Source organism: Macrobrachium nipponense, chromosome 32 (assembly GCF_015104395.2).
Source record: "Macrobrachium nipponense isolate FS-2020 chromosome 32, ASM1510439v2, whole genome shotgun sequence".
NCBI classification, from domain to species: domain Eukaryota; kingdom Metazoa; phylum Arthropoda; class Malacostraca; order Decapoda; family Palaemonidae; genus Macrobrachium; species Macrobrachium nipponense.
Genome location: NC_061094.1, coordinates 20,176,741 through 20,184,240, shown reverse-complemented (window position 1 = coordinate 20,184,240; position 7,500 = coordinate 20,176,741). Strand labels below are relative to the sequence as shown.

General features: G+C 37.4%; 1 protein-coding gene across 1 annotated transcript in view; it reads right to left on the bottom strand.

Moving 5' to 3' along the window:
* The window catches only part of LOC135207258 (DNA-binding protein RFX2-like), a gene marked incomplete in the record, with an annotated part of 462,694 nt that overhangs the window by 306,782 nt on the left and 148,412 nt on the right, over nucleotides 1–7,500 (bottom strand).

Sequence of the window (7,500 nt, the reverse complement as noted above, 5' to 3'; positions counted from 1 at the left end):
GTAGATCTACATCTAACAAACGTTACATCACTACTTCTACACCAAGCAAATGATTTCGCTGAGCCAAAACATCGTCACCTTTTATCCTTTGCAACGGAAGATATAATTTGATAAGAACCTCAATCCGAATTCAAGTGCGACTAGACGTAGACGGTTTCAACAACATACTCTTTTGAATGACATTACAATATTTCCTTCGTTTCCTGTGAATGGTTGTGATGAGATTTAATCTCAAAATGAAGTTTCACTTGGAATAAATGACCTCAAATGCCAAATCCAGAATCAACCACAATTTCCAATCTTTAATATGTCAATGGTGAATAACAACTATTGTGAATTAACTTTGGAGGCTTAAGATATGAACCGAGACCTGATAGCCACGAATCATCAAGCAATGGCTCTGGAGCCTCCTTTTACTTGCTCTTGAGAAATGTCTGGAAACTACTAACCAACTCTCCAGTGTCTTTACCGTCTAATTATGAGAAGCCTGATTTCTATAAACTTATGAGCTAGGCTGAATGGTCCTAGATATCAAAATTGATACTGCCCTAGTTTGATTTTATAACTTTTAAGAAAAACTGAACCCTGACTATCTTAGACATCATTAAGAATCAGGGGCAAGGCAAGAGTCTAGATTTGGTTGTGTCTATTCCTTTAGTATTTCAACGGTGTTTTTTTTTTTTTTTTTTTTTTTTTTTTTTCATCTATTCCTTTAGTATTTCAACGGTTTTTTTTTTTTTTTTTTTTTTTTTTTTTTTTTTTTTTTGAATTCTAGAAGCCACTGGCGTTATGTAAAATAAAATGGATAAGTCATCCTACTCCCCATTTTGTAAAGGAAAAATGGCTCAGTTAATTATGCCGTGGGGAACCCTATCCTAATAGCATTATTATGTATTAAATTCAAACAAAAATAGACTTGCTTAATCTACAACTGTATCAAAAATTTTTACAATAATGAGTTACATTTACAATAAAAATTACTGAAATGTTCAACATTCGATTTTTTCTTAGACTGATGCAAGTTTATTGATTGTCCTGTTCAACTATTCTTTTAACTTTCAATTTCGAATACTATTAGCTGAAGAGAACTTTTCACTATACCAGCATTAATTTTATTCTTTTATTGCTTCTTTCGTGGCCCACTTGGATATGTAGTACCTTTTCATACTTTTTGATAAGTAGGCAAGTAAAATGTTTCCGAAAATATAATCAAAATGAAATTCGTTATTCTATGTAGACAAGTAAAATATTTCCGGAAATACAACCAAAATGAAATTCGTTAAGATAGCAACATAAACTTCATAAATGCAGAGCATTTACCGAAGACCCCACAATTAGGTAAACAACGGTTTGAAAAAACAACAGACTGCCAAACTGGCAACGAAGAGCCCATGTATATACAATCCAAGATCTATCTGAAAGGTTCTACTAAGATATAGTATATTGTAACCCCTTTCCATAACGTTCTACCATGTCCTAAATGTTCTAAATGTCAGGCGGAATGATTGATTACGACAGGGGTAGCACTTGTTGAATCCGGGAGATTCTGGTGACAGTTGTAAGAACACAATGTACTAAAGTATGTATTGCACCAGTAACACAGTGTGAAGGTTGAAGTAGTTTGTAAACAACTGGATTGGAAAAGGAGAACGAAAACGAGCATTTTGGAGAGGGTCGCAACCTATGCCTAGCTGGGTTTGGAAGAACAAGAAAAGGCAGTTGTGCCTAGTGTTTTAAATACGAACACAGGTGACAGAGGAAGAGAAGGTACCGCAGTAACACATGGGGTACCTGGTGAAAATATTAATAAATATACTTGGTAACGAAGAAAAAGTGAAAAAAAAAAACAAGTTTGTTATATTACCTGTTAGAGGAGATGAAACACCAAAATGATGGACCTAATGGTGTTACAAAAATTATTAAAGAGCACATTGATAGTTGCAATGGTTTATCTAAACAATATTTGATTAAAGAAAAATTTAAGGTAGAATATAGTTTATCTTGGATAAATAGGGTTGTAAATATAGCTATAAAGGGAATATACAGCTAAGAGGGTAATTAAGCCTGGTGAGTTTCATAACTGTGTGTGGACTGTATATAAACATCAAATGGGAAATGAGTTTAGTTACGGAAAGAGACTGTTGCAAATCAGAATGGAGGATCAGGTACAAGAATAGAGGCGAATGAATAAGGCGGTCAAGGTAGGGCGAGAATAAAATGATTGTAATAACAAAACTGAGGGAGAAGGCAAAGCGGAGAAGGTTTTCAACGAGAAGTTATTCAACATGGAAGTCAATGCATAGAAAGGCTCATGAGCAAAATGTTGGAGAGCGCAATTTTGAAAGTGTTGAATGTGGAAGATGAAAGAGATGAAGAACTGAATGATACAAGAGTCGAAGAGGTTATTGTAAGCTGGGGAATGCTAGTGGAAGTCACTAACAAAGATGTAAGGAGGGCCAATTAAAACTGATAAACACCAGGAGCTGATTGGCTTACAAGTGATATGCTGTGGTATGGAGGTGAAAATGTGATTGAGAGGCAGACAAGGGGGTTTCTAGATGAACGAAAAGTTATAAAGGAATTGGTAAGCGGAAATACTTTCTCCTTTTCGTTAAGGTAAAGGCGATAACTATTATCAGGGCCACAACATTATTTCGTATACTGGGGAAGGTGCAAGGTACAATTCTGGTAAGATCAAAAGGATTATTACAGGAGGATGGTGTAGCTCGGCCAAATAGTTGCTATAAAACAGTTAAGAAAAAAGTTGGATGTAGCATACATCAGCCTAGAGAAAAAAAAAACCAACGATAGAAATCATAAAGATGCACTGTGCCAAGTAATGAGGATGTATACTGTATAAAAGACAAGTTGTCGAGAGTGACTAAGACATAGTGACAGAGCTGGCTGGGCATCATACCGAAGAGAAACTACAAAAAGTTGATGGCAGAAAGTTGAGTGAATGTGAATGAGAGTCAAATTGAGTAAATGGAAATCAGATAGAGAAATGAACATCTATAAGGAAGGTTGGCGAATGGAAGCAGTTGATTCACACACACGCATTTTGGAGTAAATACATCAGATGACAGAAGGAGGATGGAAGAAACAAGTCACTGAATAGGTGAAGCAAGACAGCAGGATGTTTGTCTGTCTATGGATATGGTGAGAAGCATGAACGATTGCCAAATCCCAGAAAGTGGTGTACAGATGGAATGAAAGTGGTATGGCAAAATGAAAGGCCTCAATATTTACAATGAATGACTGTGCACACAAGATCTTGGTAAATAGCTCAGTGTACAGTGTACGTTAAGAAGTTTGAAAACTGCTAATGAACTTCAGTGTAGATGAAAGAAGCAATTAATGTTATGGAAAGCGGATGGTTCATCCAATATTTAGAATGTAGCAGTGAGCACGTTAAATTACTGATGGCCGGAGCTTTCTGGATTTTGTATACATTTTAAACTATTAATCTGATTTCACCTAAATTTGTGGCATAGGCTTTCCAGCATGTAGGAAAATCAACTCGACTGCATATACTGTCTTTGGCCATTACAGCCTCTTTGCACTAGTACTAATGCTACAATATTTTGAGCCTCCAGTGTTTTGAGAGAATTGTTGATATAGAAGCACTAGGTTAGCGAGTTGCTCGTTGGATTAGAGGCAGACAATTCTCCAGTTGAGAATGATCATGACAGAGTTATGCGGGTGGCAATGGGCAGGGACTTATTATACTTGAGCATAAAATGCAGTCCACTACAATATCAGCGTTGCATCTGCTCATTGCACTCAAAATATCTAAGTACCAGCTCTTAGGAACCAAAATTAGTCAGTCCAATACGAATATAACTGGGACACGTTTCATAAGCATTGATTTTATTACACACTTTTTAACTGTGACTCATGGGGGAAGCAAAACCACAAGCTGTGACGTGGGCTTCCTAGTATTGTGGGCTGCCAACTGAATATCACGAGTGGCTCTGTTTGTCTTAAGGCATGTAGGACTAGAATGCCTACAATGGAAAAAGAAGACTAGTTAGTCACTAGCACTTTTCTCCAGAATTTAGTGCAGCTTCGGAGCCATTCCTTTATGTATATATTCCACAGAGAGGTTACTGCTCTTGAAAATACCATAACTGAAGATCAGTGTGTCTTGAAACTGTGTCAAATGGCCGAATATCGATACAATAATGCCTACCAAACTCAAACGGTTTCCAAGAGTCTTATAACCAATGACAGCAATAACTGTCACTGACATGGATGAATAGTTCCCAAATGATAAATTCATGACCACAATAATCCTACATAACTATGAAACATGCTGTTGCCTAACCAGGCAATTAAAAAACAGCCTAACAGCCTCAGAACGGTCCTACAAAATTATGCTTCCTAACGAGCTCACGCAAAATTGTAAGTGAATAATGGAGGGATACGCAAAACTGTGTTTGGGCTGACGAGCACTGACAAAATGTGGTCGCAACACACAATGCAGACTAGAAGGAACGTCTCAAATGCAATATCACAATGCTCTTCAGAAAAATTCACGTACCGAATCACAACTGAATTTAATTCAGCAACATTCAAGTGCAAAGCCTATCAAAATAACCATAGAAGATTACATGGTAAACAATGAGTAAACTCCAATCTTCAGTGATATCATCACTCATATCCAAATCAATGTGCATAACATGACTTTCCAAGAAAATCATAACACAATCTTTGTAATTTTACTACAGGGTCAACACATATTATAAAACAGATTTTGAAGTAACACAAGACATGACAGGTATGCCACCGTTACATGAAAGAACACAAGGCAAAATATTCCATAACATTTAACATGCACCAAATCTCCTTTTTAGCCATCCAGGAAAAGGCGGCTGGCTTTTGCATCCTCAGAAAATGGCCACTTTCTGAATATCACAAGGATAAATGGAATAATGATATGCGGTCTTGAAGGCACCTTATGTGAGGAGAGATTTACCAGGGGACTGAGAAATGGTAATATGTTAACAACCTATGGACAGGATAAGAGGAAAATGTAAGGGAAAAATTAAACATCATAAATTCCTAATTTGTAAGCAACTTAATAAGAGACAGAGAAGACTGACAACAACGATGAACGAAACCCCTCGACGGCATTCTCTGAGTTTTGACCCCAGAAGCCAGGTCTTACTTAGCTTAGTGAGCATGGGAAAAGATGCCTAGCTAAACTATATCCAGAAAAACATTGGAATTATTTAGTGGATTTCCTAGTAGTTAGCTACGCTTTGCAACAAGTTTTCATAAAAATTTTAATTTTTGTAGCATCATCATCAAAAGTACCACATATCTCCAGCAATATTGATGATTACTATGTGGAAAGATATTGCTCAATGGACGAGTGGGTTGCATACTCGCAATCTGATGGCCCGAGTTTCCCTACTACCACTGGGGAACCAGAGGAATTTATTTCTGGTGATTAGAAATTCCTTTCTAGAGATAATGTGGTTCGGATCCCACAATAAGCTGTAGGTCCCATTGCTAAGTAACCAATTGGTTCCTAGCCACGTCAAAAAAAGAAAAAATCTAATCCTTTGGGCCAGCCCTAAGAGAACTGTTAATAAGCTCGGTGGTCTGGTTAAACTAAGATATACTTAACTTAGGGCGTGAAGACAAGAGGAGGTGGAAGTCAGAGTGAGGCAAAAGAAGTTTGTAGGTTGAGGAAAGGCTGGAAAAAGCCTCAGTTCATTCATGTCATTGCCCCTCTGACTGCATTCCCTCGTCTTCGTAAACAAACATTACCATCTCAACCGTGTGAATATGGTGACACTGAGCACCCTGTCCTGCTGTTAGTGTTTGATATCAGAGTGAGAGACGCTCCATGTGAGAGTATGAATAATGTGATGATAAAGTATAGGTACATCTCAGACTGGATGGTCATCTGACAGGGTAAATTCACCTAAGCAAGTGCAGAAATGACTCCTCATCACCTCCTCCAACAAACCATTATGCCCGAGAGAACGGAAATCCAGTAATACATAGACGCTTATTATGTATTTTTCACCAAGATGTTGCGTCCTTATTACAGAGCACATCTTTGCTAAAGAAACGAATTCTGAACTTTGCATATCAAATCAAGAGTAAAGGAAACGATTATCGACAAGCGTGAAACATAAATGCAATGTGAATGCCGGAAGGCGAGTCAAAGATATAACTGAAGACCAACTGAGGAAGATAGTTACTAAAACATGAACAACCTCCAAAACTGTAAATTACACTTGTCACAAGTAACTGGATATAATGCAACCGGTCTTGAAATCTTTCTGATCCTTTTGGCCAGGATATGTTCTCTGGATGATCAATTTGAATTTGTTGCAAGGGCTCCTATCCATCACTGCCAACAACTGGTATTAAACACAAATCTGTAAAACATATTTGCTATCACCATCACCTTCTTCAATTAAAGATCTGCTGTTACCATCCGTGTATAATGAGTGAAAAGGCAGTATATACCTTCTTAATTACCTCCTACTGCCAATATCTAGTCTCGTTTACTGTTGTGGTGGTTTGAAAATCAAAAGGAATGACGTCCTAGAGCAAAGTTAGCTACTTCATTATTTTAGAGGGCAGTGAAACAGTCTCTTAAATGCGTTCTGGCAATCTCTTTTGCAATTTTGCTATTACACCCTATTCACCAAAATCACTTCTTTTTTTCATCTCTACGTTGTTATGGTCACTCAATTTTTTGTGTTGCAGTTGTCTTCATAACGAGCTATTCTCGTTTAATGGTTATGGGACGAACTACCCAATTCCCTTCTCATACCGAAGAAAGCAATAGGTAAACAATAAATAATTAGAAGGTAAAGGAAGGAAGACGAGCAGTCCTTAAACAAGAAGGACGAGAAAACCTGTTCATAACCAATTAAGTCAGGAAAACAAAATCCCGAGCAGCTTGAGTAACTGAGCCTTGCAATTCAAAAATTACACGTTTCCACATAGTACATGTGGGAGAGGTCACCTGTCAGGGGGTGAAAATCGCTCATGTGCTCAAACGAAATGCCTTGCTTACTTTTACAAACAAAGATGTAGGCCACGAATAATAAAGAAAAACCTCGAGAGGATATCTCCTCCAAGGCTCAAGGCGCTTATCGTCAACAAAACATTAGCTCGACTGATCGTTCAAAGCAAGAAACCTGTCACATCAGAGAGAGAGAGAGAGAGAGAGAGAGAGAGAGAGAGAGAGAAAATCTTCAATTAGACAGCTCGTGTACTAGGAATAGTTCCGATCCTAAATGGTTACAAAAGACTGAGAGCTCGCATTACACACGTTTTTCCTTCCTAATTTCCTCAATAATGGTCATACAGTAAATTTAACAACGGAATTATATACATAACAAGCTTCTTATATTAGAACATAAATTCCAAGTAATTGAGATTCTATGACAAAGTTATGGGATTTGTCGATAAAAAAATGCTATCTTGATTGACTTATTAATTGTGAACTATCTGGAAATATGCATGTCA